Consider the following 18,184-nt stretch of genomic DNA (forward strand, 5'->3'; position numbering starts at 1 on the left):
ACCGCTTCCTCTGATCTCAAGCACAAAGCAATACTGAATGGTGACCATACTAATTAGAGATGAGCGAACTTACAGTAAATTCGATTCGTCACGAACTTCTCGGCTCGGCAGTTGATGACTTCTCCTGCGTAAATTAGTTCAGGCTTTCAGGTGCTCCGGTGGGCTGGAAAAGGTGGATACATTCCTAGGAAAGAGTCTCCTACGACTGTATCCACCTTTTCCAGCCCACCGGAGCACCTGAAAGCTGAACTAATTTACGCAGGAAAAGTCATCAACTGCCGAGCCGAGAAGTTCGTGACGAATCGAATTTACTGTAAGTTCGCTCATCTCTAATACTAATCCATAAGGCCTCATATTCTACAGCAGTGTTTCCCTACCAAAGTGCCTCCAGCTGTTGCGAAACTACAACTTCCAGCATGCCCGGACAGTGGGATTTGAACCCAAGTCCCCAGCACTGCAAGGCAGCAGTGCTAACCACTGAGCCACCATGCTGTCCTTAGCATACATCTGCTATGCACGGTTGCTAAAATGGACAGAGATGTCAGCAGAGAGCACTGTGCTCGTGATGTCATCAGTGTTCCAAACAGAAAGGAATTTCCTCTGTAGCATTCAGCAGCTAATAAGTACTGGAAGGATTAAGATTTTTTTAATAGAAGTAATTTACAAATATGTTTAACTTTCTGGCACCAGTTGATTTAAAAGAAAAAAGGTTTTCACCGGAGTACCCCTTTAAAGGAGTACTGCAGCCTTATACATCTTATCCCCTATCCGTAGGATAGGGGGAAAGGTGTCTGATCGAGGGGGTCCGAACACTGGGACCCCCCCCCCCCCCTCGATCTCCTGTACGGGGCCTCGGCTCGCCTTATGCAGGAGGTGCATCAGCCGCAGAATGACGCTGCGGCCAATACGTCCCTCCCATCTCTATGGGAGATGCAGCATTCATGCCTCTCCCATTGAGCTGAATAGAGGGAGAGTGTCTGTCAACCTCTTAGTGAGCTGCGGCAGTTCCAGGGCCCCATACAGGAGATCGTGGGGTGTCCCAGCGAGCGGTCAGACCCCCCGTGATCAGATGGATAGAATAGGGGTTAAGTTGTCTATGGCTGTAGTACTATTTTAATGGGGTACTCCCCTGGAAAACATTTTCTTTAAATCAACTGGTGCCAGAGAAAATTAAACAGATTTGTAACTTACTTCTATTTAAAAAATGTTAACCCTTCCAGTACTTATCAGCTGCTATATGCTCCAAAGGAAGTTCTTTTCTTTTTGAATTTCCTTTCTGCCTGACCACAGTGCTCTCTGCTGACACCTCTGTCCATTTTAGGAATTGTACAGATCAGGAGCAAATCCCCATAGCAAACCTCTACTGCTCTGGGCAGTTCCTGACATGGACAGAGGTGTCAGCAGAGAGCACTGTGGTCAGACAGAAAGGAAATTCAAAAAGAAAAGAACTTCCTGTGTAGTATACAGCAGCTGATAAGTACTGGAAGGATTACGATTTTTAAATAGAAGTAATTTACAAATATGTTTAACTTTCTGGCATCAGTTGATTAAAAAAAAAAAAAAAAAAAGTGTTTTCCAGTGGAGTACTCCTTTAAATATTTTCTGCAGGTGTGGACAGTCCCTATCATAATACATAGCAGTGATTTAGGATGGTCCTCTATGAATTTCCTCAGTCCGGAATGGGGGCTTATTTTGTGCAGAACTTTACAGTGTCAGAAATCAAAATCCCATTGACTAATGGGCATTTTGGGGTAAGATTTCACCACAAAAATTAAAATTTTTCCAGCAGAATATGGATCCAGGCTGGAAAATGTACTCGGGAACCTTCTTAGGCCATGTTCAGCCAGCAATTTTTTTGCGGAATGTTCAACCAATAAATTGCTGTGTGGACAATCCGCAAACAGCGGGTGCCGGCAGGGCTGCTCAGAAATGCGCCATCTCCATAGATGGCAATGCATTTCCGAGTGGATTCCGTAGAATTAATTGACATGTCAATTCTTCCTGTGGAGACCGTAATTGGGATTTCCGCGACAGATGACTCTGCTGCAATGGAATTTCTGAGTGGAATTTTTCCGATGGATTCCGCTCGGAAATTCTGCCGTGTGAACATGGCCTTAGCGTGAACCAAGCAGCAGAATCCCATTGAGATTAGTGTTTTGTTTTTTTAAAGCAGATTTTACTCATAATGGGGGAGATTTATCAAAACCCGTGCAGAGGAAGAGAGGTGCAGTTGCCCATAGCAACCAATCAGATCGCTTCTTTCATTTTCCACAGGCCTCTAAAGAGGCCTGTGGAAAATGAAAGAAGCAATCTGATTGGTTGCTATGGGCAACTGCACCACTCTTCCTCTGCACAGGTTTTGATAAATCTCCCTCAATATCTGTGGTGTGTTTCCAATGACTGCTGGGAGCACATCGACCTCCATATAAATCGCTGATGGAAAGATCACCTCACGTCTGTACTGGGGATTGCACAATCTGAGACTTTTGCTTTCAATATAAGGAACATGAAAACCAGTGTTATCTCCTAGAAAAAGTGATGAGTCAGGAGCTCACGGTGACGCAAAGAAGAACAAAGGGTAGAAATAACCCTGGAGACAATGTTTAGCAATACCACACTGACCCCAAAAGACATCACGAGTCACAAGTAACTTTACATTTCAAGTTTAAAGGAACAATTCATGTAAAACACAATGTTAGTGCAGGATGTAACAGGTGCAGAGCTCAGATTTTGGATAAAAAATGATAAAAAAGAGATCATTCCAAGATGTAAAGTTTTCCCCTATCTAATGGACAAAGAATAACTAGCTGAATGATGGGGGTCCGATCGCTGGGTCCCCCCCAACACAGGATGTACCTAATGGATATTTGGTGATAAGTAGAATGATGGTTGGGTTTGATGGTTGGGTGGCACCTCCACCTTTTAATAAAGTCTTCCACGCATCTTTGATATCTAGCAGCAGAATAACAGCTCTCCATTCCAGCCCTGCCATACACATGCACGCTCTGCTGAGAACAAAGCCAAACAGCCAACACCCCCCCCCCCCCCTGCAGCCATACCCTTCCTGTGCCTCTCCAGCTGTTAACAACTACAACTCCCAACATGCCCAAACAGTAGCAGGGCTGTCAAAACCATCAGCACAGGGCCAAAAAATTCACAGTTCCCTTCCTATAACATCAAACATTGAGCGACCATCCTTCCCTGCCATTATATTCTCTGAAATTGTATTATCTCTCTGAAAACAACACTACAGTATTGACCCTCTCCTGCCCCTGTAGTCATATTACTGTCCTAATAACACCCATAATTCTGACCCTCTCCTGCCCCTGTAGTCATATTACTGTCCTAATAACACCCATAATTCTGACCCTCTCCTGCCCCTGTAGTCATATTACTGTCCTAATAACACCCATAATATTGACCCTCTCCTGCCCCTGTGCTAACATTACTGTCCAAACAACATCCATAATTCTGACCCTTCTCGCCCCTGTAGTCATATTATTGTCTTAACAACATTTATAATACTGACCCTCTCCTGCCCCTTTACTGATATTACTGTCCTAACAACATCGATAATGCTGTACTGATATTATTGCCCTAACATTTATAATACTGACCCTCTCCTGTCCCTGTACTTATATTACTGTCCTAACAACATCCATAATACTGAACCTCTCCTGCCCCTGTACTTATATTACTGTCCTAACAACATCCATAATACTGAACCTCTCCTGCCCCTTTACTGATATTACTGTCCTAACAACATCCATAATTCTGACCCTTCTCGCCCCTGTACTGATATTATTGTCCTAACAACATTCATAATGCTGACCCTCTCCTGCCCCTGTACTCATATTACTGTCCTAACAACATCCATAATACTGACCCTCTCCTGCCCCTGTACTCATATTACTGTCCTAACAACATCCATAATACTGACCCTTTTCATCCCTGTACCGAGATTAATGTCCAAACAACATCCATAATACTGACCCTCTCCTGGGCCCTTACTAACATGGTCGCTTTAGTAATGTCCATATCACAATATTGACCCACTCCTGCCCCCGTACTGATATTATTGTGCTAACAACAATGCATAATACTGTTCCTCTCCTGCCCCCATACTGATATTATTGTGCTAACAACAATGCATAATACTGATCCTCTCCTGCCACCATACTGATATTATTGTGCTAACAACAATGCATAATACTGATCCTCTCCTGCCACCATACTAACATGACTGCTATACCGGTAGTAATGTCCATATCACAATACTGATCCTCTCCTGCCCCCGTACTGATATTATTGTGCTAACAACAATGCATAATACTGATCCTATCCTGCCCCCATACTGATATTACTGTCCTAACAACAATGCATAATACTGATCCTCTCCTGCCCCCATACTGATATTACTGTCCTAACAACCATGTATAATACTGATCCTCTCCTGACCCCGTACTGATATTACTGTCCTAACAACCATGTATAATACTGATCCTCTCCTGCCCCCATACTGATATTACTGTCCTAACAACCATGCATAATACTGACCCTCTCCTGCCCCCATACTGATATTACTGTCCTAACAACCATGCATAATACTGATCCTCTCCTGCTCCCATACTGATATTACTGTCCTAACAACCATGCATAATACTGATCCTCTCCTGACCCCATACTGATATTACTGTCCTAACAACCATGCATAATACTGATCCTCTCCTGACCCCGTACTGATATTACTGTCCTAACAACCATGCACAATACTGATCCTCTCCTGACCCCGTACTGATATTACTGTCCTAACAACCATGCACAATACTGATCCTCTCCTGACCCCATACTGATATTACTGTCCTAACAACCATGCATAATACTGATCCTCTCCTGCCCCCATACTGATATTATTGTCCTAACAACCATGCACAATACTGATCCTCTCCTGACCCCGTACTGCTATTATTGTCCTAACAACCATGCATAATACTGATCCTCTCCTGACCCCATACTGATATTACTGTCCTAACAACCATGTATAATACTGATCCTCTCCTGACCCCATACTGATATTACTGTCCTAACAACCATGCATAATACTGATATTACTGTCCTAACAACCATGTATAATACTGATCCTCTCCTGCCCCCATACTGATATTACTGTCCTAACAACCATGCATAATACTGATCCTCTCCTGCCCCCATACTGATATTATTGTCCTAACAACCATGTATAATACTGATCCTCTCCTGCCCCCATACTGATATTATTGTCCTAACAATCATGCACAATACTGATCCTCTCCTGACCCCGTACTGCTATTATTGTCCTAACAACCATGCATAATACTGATCCTCTCCTGACCCCATACTGATATTACTGTCCTAACAACCATGCACAATACTGATCCTCTCCTGACCCCCTTCTGATATTACTGTCCTAACAACCATGCATAATACTGATCCTCTCCTGCCCCCATACTGATATTACTGTCCTAACAACCATGCATAATACTGATCCTCTCCTGCCCCCATACTGATATTACTGTCCTAACAACAATGCATAATACTGATCCTCTCCTGACCCAATACTGATATTACTGTCCTAACAACCATGCATAATACTGATCCTCTCCTGACCCCATACTGATATTACTGTCCTAACAACCATGCATAATACTGATATTACTGTCCTAACAACCATGTATAATACTGATCCTCTCCTGCCCCCATACTGATATTACTGTCCTAACAACCATGCATAATACTGATCCTCTCCTGCCCCCATACTGATATTACTGTCCTAACAACCATGCATAATACTGATCCTCTCCTGCCCCCATACTGATATTATTGTCCTAACAATCATGCACAATACTGATCCTCTCCTGACCCCGTACTGCTATTATTGTCCTAACAACCATGCATAATACTGATCCTCTCCTGACCCCATACTGATATTACTGTCCTAACAACCATGCACAATACTGATCCTCTCCTGACCCCCTTCTGATATTACTGTCCTAACAACCATGCATAATACTGATCCTCTCCTGCCCCCATACTGATATTACTGTCCTAACAACCATGCATAATACTGATCCTCTCCTGCCCCCATACTGATATTACTGTCCTAACAACAATGCATAATACTGATCCTCTCCTGACCCCATACTGATATTACTGTCCTAATAACCATGCATAATACTGATCCTCTCCTGCCCCCATACTGATATTACTGTCCTAACAACCATGCATAATACTGATCCTCTCCTGCCCTCATACTGATATTACTGTCCTAACAACCATGCATAATACTGATCCTCTCCTGACCCCATACTGATATTACTGTCCTAACAACCATGCATAATACTGACCCTCTCCTGACCCCATACTGATATTACTGTCCTAACAACCATGCATAATACTGACCCTCTCCTGCCCCGTACTGATATTACTGTCCTAACAACCATGCATAATACTGATCCTCTCCTGCCCCCATACTGATATTATTGTCCTAACAACCATGCATAATACTGATCCTCTCCTCCCCCATACTGATATTATTGTCCTAACAACCATGCATAATACTGATCCTCTCCTGACCCCATACTGATATTACTGTCCTAACAACCATGTATAATACTGATCCTCTCCTGACCCCATACTGATATTACTGTCCTAACAACCATGCATAATACTGATATTACTGTCCTAACAACCATGTATAATACTGATCCTCTCCTGCCCCCATACTGATATTACTGTCCTAACAACCATGCATAATACTGATCCTCTCCTGCCCCCATACTGATATTACTGTCCTAACAACCATGCATAATACTGATCCTCTCCTGCCCCCATACTGATATTATTGTCCTAACAATCATGCACAATACTGATCCTCTCCTGACCCCGTACTGCTATTATTGTCCTAACAACCATGCATAATACTGATCCTCTCCTGACCCCATACTGATATTACTGTCCTAACAACCATGCACAATACTGATCCTCTCCTGACCCCCTTCTGATATTACTGTCCTAACAACCATGCATAATACTGATCCTCTCCTGCCCCCATACTGATATTACTGTCCTAACAACCATGCATAATACTGATCCTCTCCTGCCCCCATACTGATATTACTGTCCTAACAACAATGCATAATACTGATCCTCTCCTGACCCAATACTGATATTACTGTCCTAACAACCATGCATAATACTGACCCTCTCCTGCCCCGTACTGATATTACTGTCCTAACAACCATGCATAATACTGATCCTCTCCTGACCCCATACTGATATTACTGTCCTAACAACCATGCATAATACTGATCCTCTCCTGACCCCGTACTGATATTACTGTCCTTACCACCATGCATAATATCGATCCTCTCCTGCCACCATACTAACATGACTGCTATACCGGTAGTAATGTCCATATCACAATACTGATCCTCTCCTGCCCCCGTACTGATATTATTGTGCTAACAACAATGCATAATACTGATCCTATCCTGCCCCCATACTGATATTACTGTCCTAACAACAATGCATAATACTGATCCTCTCCTGCCCCCATACTGATATTACTGTCCTAACAACCATGTATAATACTGATCCTCTCCTGACCCCATACTGATATTACTGTCCTAACAACCATGCATAATACTGATCCTCTCCTGCTCCCATACTGATATTACTGTCCTAACAACCATGTATAATACTGATCCTCTCCTGACCCCATACTGATATTACTGTCCTAACAACCATGCATAATACTGATCCTCTCCTGCTCCCATACTGATATTACTGTCCTAACAACCATGTATAATACTGATCCTCTCCTGCCCCCATACTGATATTATTGTCCTAACAACCATGCACAATACTTATCCTCTCCTGACCCCGTACTGATATTACCGTCCTAACAACCATGCATAATACTGATCCTCTCCTGCCCCCATACTGATATTATTGTCCTAACAACCATGCACAATACTGATCCTCTCCTGACCCCGTACTGCTATTATTGTCCTAACAACCATGCATAATACTGATCCTCTCCTGACCCCATACTGATATTACTGTCCTAACAACCATGCATAATACTGACCCTCTCCTGCCCCCATACTGATATTATTGTCCTAACAACAATGCATAATACTGATCTTCTCCTGACCCCGTACTGATATTACTGTCCTAACAACCATGCATAATACTGACCCTCTCCTGCCCCCATACTGATATTATTGTCCTAACAACCATGCACAATACTGATCCTCTCCTGACCCCCATACTGATATTACTGTCCTAACAACAATGCATAATACTGATCCTCTCCTGACCCCCATACTGATATTACTGTCCTAACAACAATGCACAATACTGATCCTCTCCTGCTCCCATACTGATATTATTGTCCTAACAACCATGCACAATACTGATCCTCTCCTGACCCCCATACTGATATTACTTTCCTAACAACCATGCATAATATTGACCCTCTCCTGCTCCCGTACTGATATTACTGTCCTAACAACCATGCATAATATTGACCCTCTCCTGCTCCCGTACTGACACGATTTCTATAGTAATGTCCTTCTCACAATACTGATCCTCGCCCACCTCCGCATTGGCATTACTGCGGTAATAATAAGGCTATGATTTTGACCCTCGCCCGCCCCCGTAGTGACATCACTGTCCCCTATAATAACACTGACCCGCACTCCTCGGCTGTGTCTCCGCACACGCTTCCTGCTCCCCCGCTCTGTCAGATTCACATCCTTACTGCCAGCTGCACACGCTACAGTCACGTGAGGCGGAGGTCAGCTGATCATCGTCATGACAACTGTACAATGTATTTTTTTTTTAAATATAACTTTATTGTTCCCTTAGTGAATTTTTTTGTTTACAATCCCGGTTTTCCCCCAAAATTTATCAAAACCTGTGTATGGGGAAGAGTGGTGCAGTTGCCTATAGCAACCAATCAGATTCCAGCTTTTGTTTTTCTTAGAAGCCTTGTTAAAAATGAAAGATGCAATCTGATTGGTTGCTATGAGCAACTGTACCACGCTTCCTCTACTTAAATTTTGCAAAATCTCCTTCAGTGTGCCTCCAGCTATTTCAAAACCGTATGCGTTTTTAAACTGTACACATTTTTGTCTCCGGTTTAAAAACCATACTGCAACCGCATACGTTTTTTTTTTTTTTAACATGGGCGTCAAATGGGCGAGAAATGCACATGTACACAGTTCCATACGGGAAACCGTATACGGTTTTTACTTTGCACATGCGCATTTGCATCCTAAAGTCCCCACCCAACACCCCTCCCATTGAAAATGGACAAAATTATCAAAAATTGTTTTTATTTTTGTTTTTTTTTATAAAAACGGACGGAACTGTATGCACTTTTAAAAACAGTATACAGTTTATAAATGTACCGTATTTTTCGCCGTATTAGACGCACTTTTTCTTCCCCAAAACTGGGGGGGAAAAGTCGGTGCGTCTTATACGGCGAATACACCCCTATCGCGGCGGTCCCTGCGGCCATCAACGGCCGGGACCCGCGGCTAATACAGGACATCACCGATCGCGGTGATGCCCTGTATTAACCCTTCAGATGCGGCGATCAAAGCTGACCGCCACGTCTGAAGGGAAAGTGACACTAACCCGGCTGTTCAGTCGGGCTGTTCGGGACCACCGCGATTTCACTGCGGCGGTCCCGAACAGCCCAACTGAATAGCCGGGATAGTGCTTACAGGACACCGGGAGGGACCTTACCTGCCTCCTCGGTGTCTTCTCCGTTCAGGGATCCCCTGTATGCCGGCGCTCTCCTTCCTCGTCATCACGTCGTCGCGTACATGCGTCGGCGTGCGTGCGTAACGACGTGATGGCGGCGACGGAGAGCGAGGATACCCGGCCGGCAGCAGAGACGTTCCAGAGCGATGGGGACACGGCGACATCCAGGGCAGCGGTGACGGGTCCGGAGCGGCGGGGACACGTGAGTATTACCTCCTCCTGCAGTGGTCTTCAATCTGCGGACCTCCAGATGTTGCAAAACTACAACTCCCAGCATGCCCGGACAGCCAACGGCTGTACGGGCATGCTGGGAGTTGTAGTTTTGCAACATCTGGAGGTCCGCAGGTTGAAGACCACTATTGGGTTCAAAATCTTTATTTTTTTAGATTTTGCCCCTAAAAATTGGGTGCGTCTTATACGCCGATGCGTCCTATAGGACGAAAAATACGGTATACGGTTTACTTTTTCCCATACTGTTCCATCAGTTTTTTTGCCATATGGTTTTCTTTAGAAAAACGGATCGAATGAAAACAGTATGGCAAAAACGTGATGTGATCCCTGCCTTATTCATCATTCACAGGCTAATGGAGAAGTGTGTGATCGCTTGGGCTGACTGCTGGGACTCCCCATAGTCTCCTGTATGGGGCCCAGCTACCTACCAGTCCCACAGTGCTTCTGCCCCCACTTTCGGAGACGCACTTGAGTGACGGCCTGCGTAGCCAATCCCCGACTGAGTCGGTCCTGTCTCTGGTGATTGGGTAAGCAGGGGATGCACTGTAGGGTGCCTGATGAGCCCTCCGAACTCACCAGTACCTCCATGTTCCCTATAGATGCTTTCATCAGCATTGAACACTGCATCTGAAGGGTTAGTGGCGGACATCGGCATGATTGCTGATGTCCGCCATTAGCTATTGAATCCCCCGCTGCTGATAGCAGCTGGTACTCACCTGCTATTAAGCAAGCGCAACATCCCTGCACTCACTTTAAAGTCGTGCCGTGAATGTACGCTGCTGTGTGCGAAGTAGTACACTGCAGTGCCATAATAAAAAATAAATAGTGGTAAAGTTCCAGGTCAAATTTTGCATTTCACTATAATTTATTTATTTATTTTTTAACATTGTTTTTTGTATTTCAGAGAATACAGAATGCCATGCAATTCATAATACGTAATTTCCTATTTATCTTATTTCTTGCATATATGTATCAACAACAGTCTGGATAGGCTCTGATAATATTATTGCTCATCTTCTAAGCTATATTAAGAGTGGACAGGGTTTGCTTTTACTTGTAGTCCTACTCAACCCAGAGCAGGAAAAGGTCACAGGTGGCTACACTAGTGATGAAAACCAAGTGCCCCCTAGAGTTACTACACATTTATTAAGGGTGAGGTGCTGCACTGATGGTGTATGATCTATGGGGGGGGCATTTATCAAGGCTCAAATTGGCCTATATCTTTGCAAATTCATGGCGTACAGCATGCGCCGCATTTATGAAGCCCCAAATCCAATGAGTGTGGCTCTGCATGGTTTCCTAGGTGCAAAGTTTACACAATGATTTATGACATGCAACTTTTGCTACATTTGCACGGTTTTGCTCAATGGACACTCCAACCAGGACCAGATGCAGACAACTGCACTAGGTTGACTGACGTGCGCTTCATATAAGCACAGTCTCCTCCAAACATTAGCCGACATTTATCAAAAGGTTCAGGCATCTTGACAAATGCCGATGCACACTAGTACTTCCCTGATGATAATGTCCTAGTTGGTGTTGTGTTAGGTGTGAAGTGTAAACCAAGACACCAGGACTTAAAGGGGTACTCCGGCCCTGAGACATCTTATTACCTATCCAATAGACTTGCTTGGTAGGGGTGACGTCACACTGGGGCGGAGTTGTGATGTCACAATATTCTGGCCCCGTGGTGCGCAGCTCAAACTGGTGGGTGGTGTATACAAGATTGCGGGGGTCCCCAGCGGCGGGACCACCGCGGTGAGACATCTTCTCCCCTATCTTTTGGATAGGGGGATAAGATGTCTCAAGGCTGGAGTACCCCTTTAAAGGGTGTTGCATCATAATGGGTCACACTTTTAGGGCATGCTCCCACGTGCCGTATTTTGCTGCGTATTTGCAGCTGCGTATTTTCTTTCCCATTGAAGTAAATGGGTAGCAAAATAAGTGGCTGATTTTGCTACCCATTGCAATGGGAAAGAAAATACGCAGCAAAATCCGACACGTGGGAACATGCCCTTAGACTGGGTTTACACTTGTGAAGCTCCAGACGGAAATCTTCCATCCAGCTTGGCCAGTGCCGTCCCCATAGAAGGCAGTGTCTGGGAAGCAGAAATCCGCCAGAACATTGAATTTTTTAAGCTCTATTAAAGGGGTATTCAAGTGGGGTGGCTGATGTGTGGGGGGAGAAAAGTAAAATTATGGGATTTGTAGTATTTTTGATCTACACCCTATCGCACACCCATGAACGTTAATGCTCCATGCGAATACATGGAGCATTGCTGTACCAAGTCTTGTTTTGCATTGCTCATTACAGTCCGCTTCTGGAAATCTTCTTATTTCTCTTTTATTTTATTTCTGTTGCTTCTTCTAAATGTAATTACCTTGCATTGACTGACTTTAAAACATGTAAAAAATGAACCGGAAATACCGGTTCACAAAAAGAAAGCTACAGCTTTATGGTAATCTTACAACATAGCCATTTAGCCCAAGGACAAGCACAGGTCCTTCTTAGCATGTCCATTACTCTCTGGCAGGTATGTACTAAAATCACCTTATGTGGATAACCCCTTTAACTTTAACCCCTTAAGGAGGCAGGGTTTTTCAGTTTTTGCATTTTCGTTTTTTCCCCATCACCTTCTAAAAATCATAACACTTTCAATTTTGCACCTACAGACCCATATGAGGGCTTATTTTTTGCGCCACCAATTATACTTTATAATGACATCAATCATTTCACCACAAAATTTACGGTGAAACCAGAAAAAAAAATATATTTGTGGGGCAAAATTGAAAAAAAAAAAAAACGCCATTTTGTAACTTTTGGGGGCTTCCGATTCTGTGCAGTACACTTTTCGGTAAAAATGACACCATGGCCGGCATTTATCATTGTAGGTGTAAGGCTAAGTTTCCACTTGTTTTTTTTTCTGGCAGTTTTTGGATATCTGCCACTGCAGTTTTTGAGCCAGAGTCAGAAGTGGATCCATAAGGAAGGAGAAGTGTAAGTCCTTCCATTATACGTCCTATTCCTTTTGAATACACTTCTGGCTTTGGCTCAAAAACTGCAGTGGCAGATATCCAAAAACTGCCAGAAAAAAAACCAAGTGGAAACTTAGCCTAAGTGAAGCATTTTTCTACACCTTTTTTTTTTTGTGTGCTGGTGATGTGTAGGAGCATCAAAGTTATTAAATGGTCGCAGAGCACTTGATACATTATGTGTAGGTCACATTTTCTGAAATTTCTCTCTTCACTTACACCAAAAAGCTAAGCTAAGCCTGGGCTGGTGAAGTTTTTGAGACTTTTCAGTGGCTTTGCACTTAAAAGGCGCAGTTCATAAAACCCTTCCATATCATGTGTATTGCCAAAATCTGTGGATTGCAACTCAAAATCTGCAGAAATGTGTAAACAAAAAGGCACAAATAAACCCTGCATGCGCCTTTTGTTTGCCTTTTGTAGACACAAAAAAACTGTCTAAAGACAATTATAAATGTTTCACCGCGGCGGTCCCGAACAGCCCACTGAGCTAACCGACAACAATTTTGCTTGCTTCGCATAACGGGAGCCGGCCACAAGAGGTTACGCTCGTGGTCGTTAAGGGGTTAAGGCTATGTTCACGTCAGAATGTCCATACAGAAAATCTCAGGATATTCTGGAGACTGCGGCTATGCATTCCGTGTGGAGTCCGCAGAAAGAATAAACAGGTCAATTTTTTATTTGGACACGAAATTCAGAATTTTCATGTGCACCGCACACCTGAATCCCATTTAATTCAGCAGGACTCTGCTTCAGCGTAATTTCTGCGCAGAATTCCAATGGAATTTCCACACAGAAATTCAGAGGTGTGAACATTGCCTAACGGAACTAAGCTGCAACACAAGGGCACCTCAAGACAGTGTCCCAGCTTTTTTTTTTTTTACAGAAATCAGCTCTGTTTGTCTAATTCTGGATGACATCTTTTACATGCCTCCCAACTTTTGCTGGGAGCAGAGGGACAAGCCACGTCCCTGGCCACACTCACGCCCTAATTACGCCTGCACCTGCAGAATGGGAATACCTCTTAACGGCAATAATGTTGTTAGTCTATTACCTAAGTTTAGGAGGATGTTCTATACTGACAACAACCCCCATCATTACCACTACAGACCATATAAGTTATTACATACAATTATATCAGGTGACGTCATCTCTGATCTCGTCCACTTTCCTTTTTTCTTCTCCAGCTTAGACCGCCATGGTAATTTCTCACCGGCTATGACTCATCTCTGGAGAGCATGGCGGGAAATAAACATTTTAGGCCCCACACTTTTCCAATAACTATAATGCCCCATTATTATTAACATTAGGTTGGCATCAGATGTCCCCCACGTTAGGTTGGTAGCAGATGTCCCCCACGTTAGGTTGGCAGCAGATGTCCCCCACGTTAGGTTGGCAGCAGATGTCCCCCACATTAGGTTGGAAGCTGATGTCCCCCACATTAGGTTGGCAGCAGATGTCCCCTTCATAGTGGGTGGCAGTACCCCCCCTATAGTAGGTGGCAGTACCCCCATAATAGGCGGTTGTGTCCCCCACAGTAGGCGGTTGTGTCCCCCCACAGAAGGCAGCAGCAGAGTCCCCCCTGTTAGGCAGCAGCAGAGTCACCCCTGGTAGGCAGCAGCAGGGTCACCCTTGGTAGACAATAACATAATTCATCTCAATACTTCCTGACCTCTGTCATTGCCAACAAAGGGCATATAACAAACGTTTTCTGCATGTCTTCAGAATGTTTTTACACACTGTTGCTGGTATTTTGGCCCATTCCGCCATGCAGATCTCCTCTCGAGCAGTGATGTCGCTGGGCAACACAGACTTTCAACTCCCTCCAAAGGTTTTCTATGGGATTGAGATCTGGAGACTGGCTAGGCCACTCCAGGACCTTGAAATGCTTCTTTAAAAAGCCACTCCTTCGTTGCTCGGGCAGTGTGTTTTGGATCATTGTCATGCGGAAAGACCCAGCTACGTTTAATCTTCAATGCCCTTACTGATGGAAGGAGGTTTTCACTCAAAATCTCACGATACATGGCCCCATTCATTCTTTCCTTTACACGAATCAGTCGTCCTGGTCCCTTTGCTGAAAAACAGCCCTAAAGCATGATCCACCCACATACTTCACAGTAGGTATGGTGTTCTTTGGATGCAACTCTGCATTCTTTCTCCTCCAAACACGATGAGTTTAGTTTGTATCAAAAGCTCTACTCTGGTTTCATCTGACCTGTTGGAAACTACAACTCCCAGCATGCACCGTACATACTGGGAGTTGTAGTTTTGCAACAGCTGGAGGCACACTGTTTGTGAAACACTGAGTTAGGTCACAAACTCAGTGATACACAACCAGCGTGCCTACAGCTGTTTCAAAACTAAAACTCTCAGCATGTACAGTCTGTCAGCGCATGCTGGGAGTTGTAGTTTTGCAACAGCTGGATGTCCCCCCCCCCAATGTGAGTGTACAGGGTACACTCACATGGGCGGAGGTTTACAGTAAGTATCCGGCCGCAAGTTTGAGCTGCGGCAAATTTTCTGCCGCAGCTCAAACTGCCAGCGAGAAACTACTGTGAACCCCCGCCCGTGCGACTGTACCCTAAAAACACTACACTACACTAACACAAAATAAAATAAAAAGTAAAAAACACTACATATACGCATACCCCTACACAGCCCCCCTCCCCTCCCCAATAAAAATGAAAAACGTCTGGCACGCTACTGTTTCCAAAACGGAGCCTCCAGCTGTTGCAAAACAACTACTCCCAGTATTACCAGACAGACACTGACTGTCCAGGCATGCTGGGAGTTTTACAACAGCTGGAGGCACCCTGTTTGAGAATCACTGGCGTAGAATACCCCTATGTCCACCCCTATGCAATCCCTAATTTAGGCCTCAAATGCGCATGGCGCTCTCTCACTTTGGAGCCCTGTCGTATTTCAAGGCAACAGTTTAGGGCCACATATGGGGTATCGCCGTACTCGAGAGAAATTGTGTTACAAATTTTGGGGGGTATTTTCTGCTTTTACCCTTTTTAAAAATGTAAAATTTTGGGAAAAAAGCATTTTAGGTAAAACATTTTTTTTTTTTTTTACATATGCAAAGTCGTGAAACACCTGTGGGGTATAAAGGTTCACTTAACCCCTTGTTACGTTCCCCAAGGGGTCTAGTTTCCAAAATAGTATGCCATGTGTTTTTTTTTTTTTTCTGTCCTGGCACCATAAATGCGGCATGCCGCCAGAGCAAAATTTGCTTTCAAAAAGCCAAATGTGACTCCTTCTCTTCTGAGACCTGTAGTGCGCCAGCAGAGCACTTTTCACCCCCATATGGGGTGTTTTCTGAATCGGCAGAAATTGGGCTTCAAATTTTGGGGGGTATTTTCTGCTATTACCCTTTTTAAAAATGTTAAACTTTTGGGAAACCAAGCATTTTAGGAAAAAAAACATTTCTTTTTTTTTACATATGCAAAAGTTGTGAATCACCTGTGGGGTATTAAGGTCACTTTACCCCTTGTTATGTTCCCCGAGGGGTCTAGTTTCCAAAATGGTATGCCATGTGTTTTTTTTTTTTTTTTTTTGCTGTTCTGGCACCATAGGGGCTTCCTAAAGGTGACATGCCCCCCAAAAACCATTTGTCGCTCCTTCCCTTCTGAGCCCTCTTCTGCGCCCGCCGAACACTTTACATAGACATGAGGTATGTCCTTACTCGAGAAAAATTGGGTTTCAAATACAAGTAAAAATTTTTTCCTTTTTACCCCTTGCAAAAATTCAAAAATTGGGTCTACAAGAACATGCAAGTGTAAAAAATGAAGATTGTGAATTTTCTCCTTCACTTTGCTGCTATTCCTGTGAAACACCTAAAGGGTTAAAACGCTAACTGAATGTCATTTTGAATACTTTGGGGGGTGAAGTTTTTATAATGGGGTCATTTATGGAGTATTTCTAATATGAAGAACCTTCAAATCCACTTCAATTCCTGAACTGGTCCCTGAAAAAAAGCGAGTTTCAAAATTTTGTGAAAAATTGGAAAATTGCTGCTGAACTTCGAAGCCCTCTGGTGTCTTACAAAAGTAAAAACACGTCAATTTTATGATGCAAACATAAAGTAGACATATTGTATATGTGAATAAAAAAAAATTATTTGGAATATCCATTTTCCTTACAAGCAGAGAGCTTCAAAGTTAGAAAAATGCCAAATTTTCAAATTTTTCATCAAATTTTTGGATTTTTCACAAAGAAAGGATGCAAGTTACCACAAAATTTTACCAGTTTGTTAAAGTAGAATATGTCACGAAAAAACATTCTTGGAATCAGAATGATAACTAAAAGCATCCCAGAGTTATTAATGTTTAAAGTGACAGTGGTCAGAATTGCAAAAAATGGCCGAGTCCTTAAGGGGTTAAATGGAATTTTCAGGCTTAGTAGTGGAGACCGTCTTATAGACGGAATCCATGATTAAGGATCGGCTTAACCCTAAAAATAGCTAACGCTAACCCCCAAATATTACCCTGGTACCCACCGCCAAAGGGATACCGGGAAGAGACGGTCCCACCAGGCCTGGAGCGTCAAAAATGTCGCTCCTGGGCATAGGCGGTAATACGCTGGCGTTATTTAGACTGGGAAGGGCCAGAAGAAATGGTCCTTGCCCACCTGGTAACATCAAGCTGTTGCTGCTTGGTTGGTATCTGGGTAAGCATGAAATACAGTGAACCTTTTCTTTTTTCTTTTCTTTCTTTTCATAAATACATTTTTTTAAAACGCATATGGGTTCCCCGTATTTTTATTCTCAGCCAGATACCAAGCAAGCAGCAACAGCCTGACGTTACCAGGGTGGGCAAGGATCATTGCTACTGTCCCTCCCCAGCCTAAAAAACGCCAGCCTGTTACCGCCTAGGCCTAGAAGCGCCATTTTTGATGCTCCAGGCCTGTTGGTACTGGCTCTTCCCGATACCCCTGTGTACCCCTGGTACTCCCAGCATGCTGGGAGTTTGTCTGGGAAGACACTGCCAGAAGGGTCTGTTCACATTATACAAAATGTGAACAGAGCCTCACATTTAACACCCTGGTTAAATGTTCCTGTCTGTAGCTGTGCCCCTAATGATGCCATCACCGGGACAAGAGCCAGGTA

The 18,184-nt window shown here is 43.8% G+C and overlaps 1 protein-coding gene across 3 annotated transcripts in view; it reads right to left on the minus strand.

The window, feature by feature from the left end:
• LOC130267313 (proton-coupled amino acid transporter 1-like) overlaps positions 1-8,873 on the minus strand; it is a 99,961-nt gene extending 91,088 nt beyond the window's left edge. For 2 of the 3 annotated variants that reach the window (XM_056516853.1, XM_056516855.1), the window contains exon 1: positions 8,736-8,873. The gene's annotated coding sequence lies outside the window, so the exon portion shown is untranslated. Of the gene's footprint in view, positions 1-2,856; positions 2,972-8,735 lie in introns of those variants that run through there. The other variant, XM_056516854.1, reaches the window with a different exon arrangement.
• Positions 8,874-18,184: the final 9,311 nt, after the last annotated feature.

The sequence above is a fragment of the Hyla sarda genome, chromosome 4 (genome assembly GCF_029499605.1).
Source record: "Hyla sarda isolate aHylSar1 chromosome 4, aHylSar1.hap1, whole genome shotgun sequence".
NCBI lineage: Eukaryota > Metazoa > Chordata > Amphibia > Anura > Hylidae > Hyla > Hyla sarda.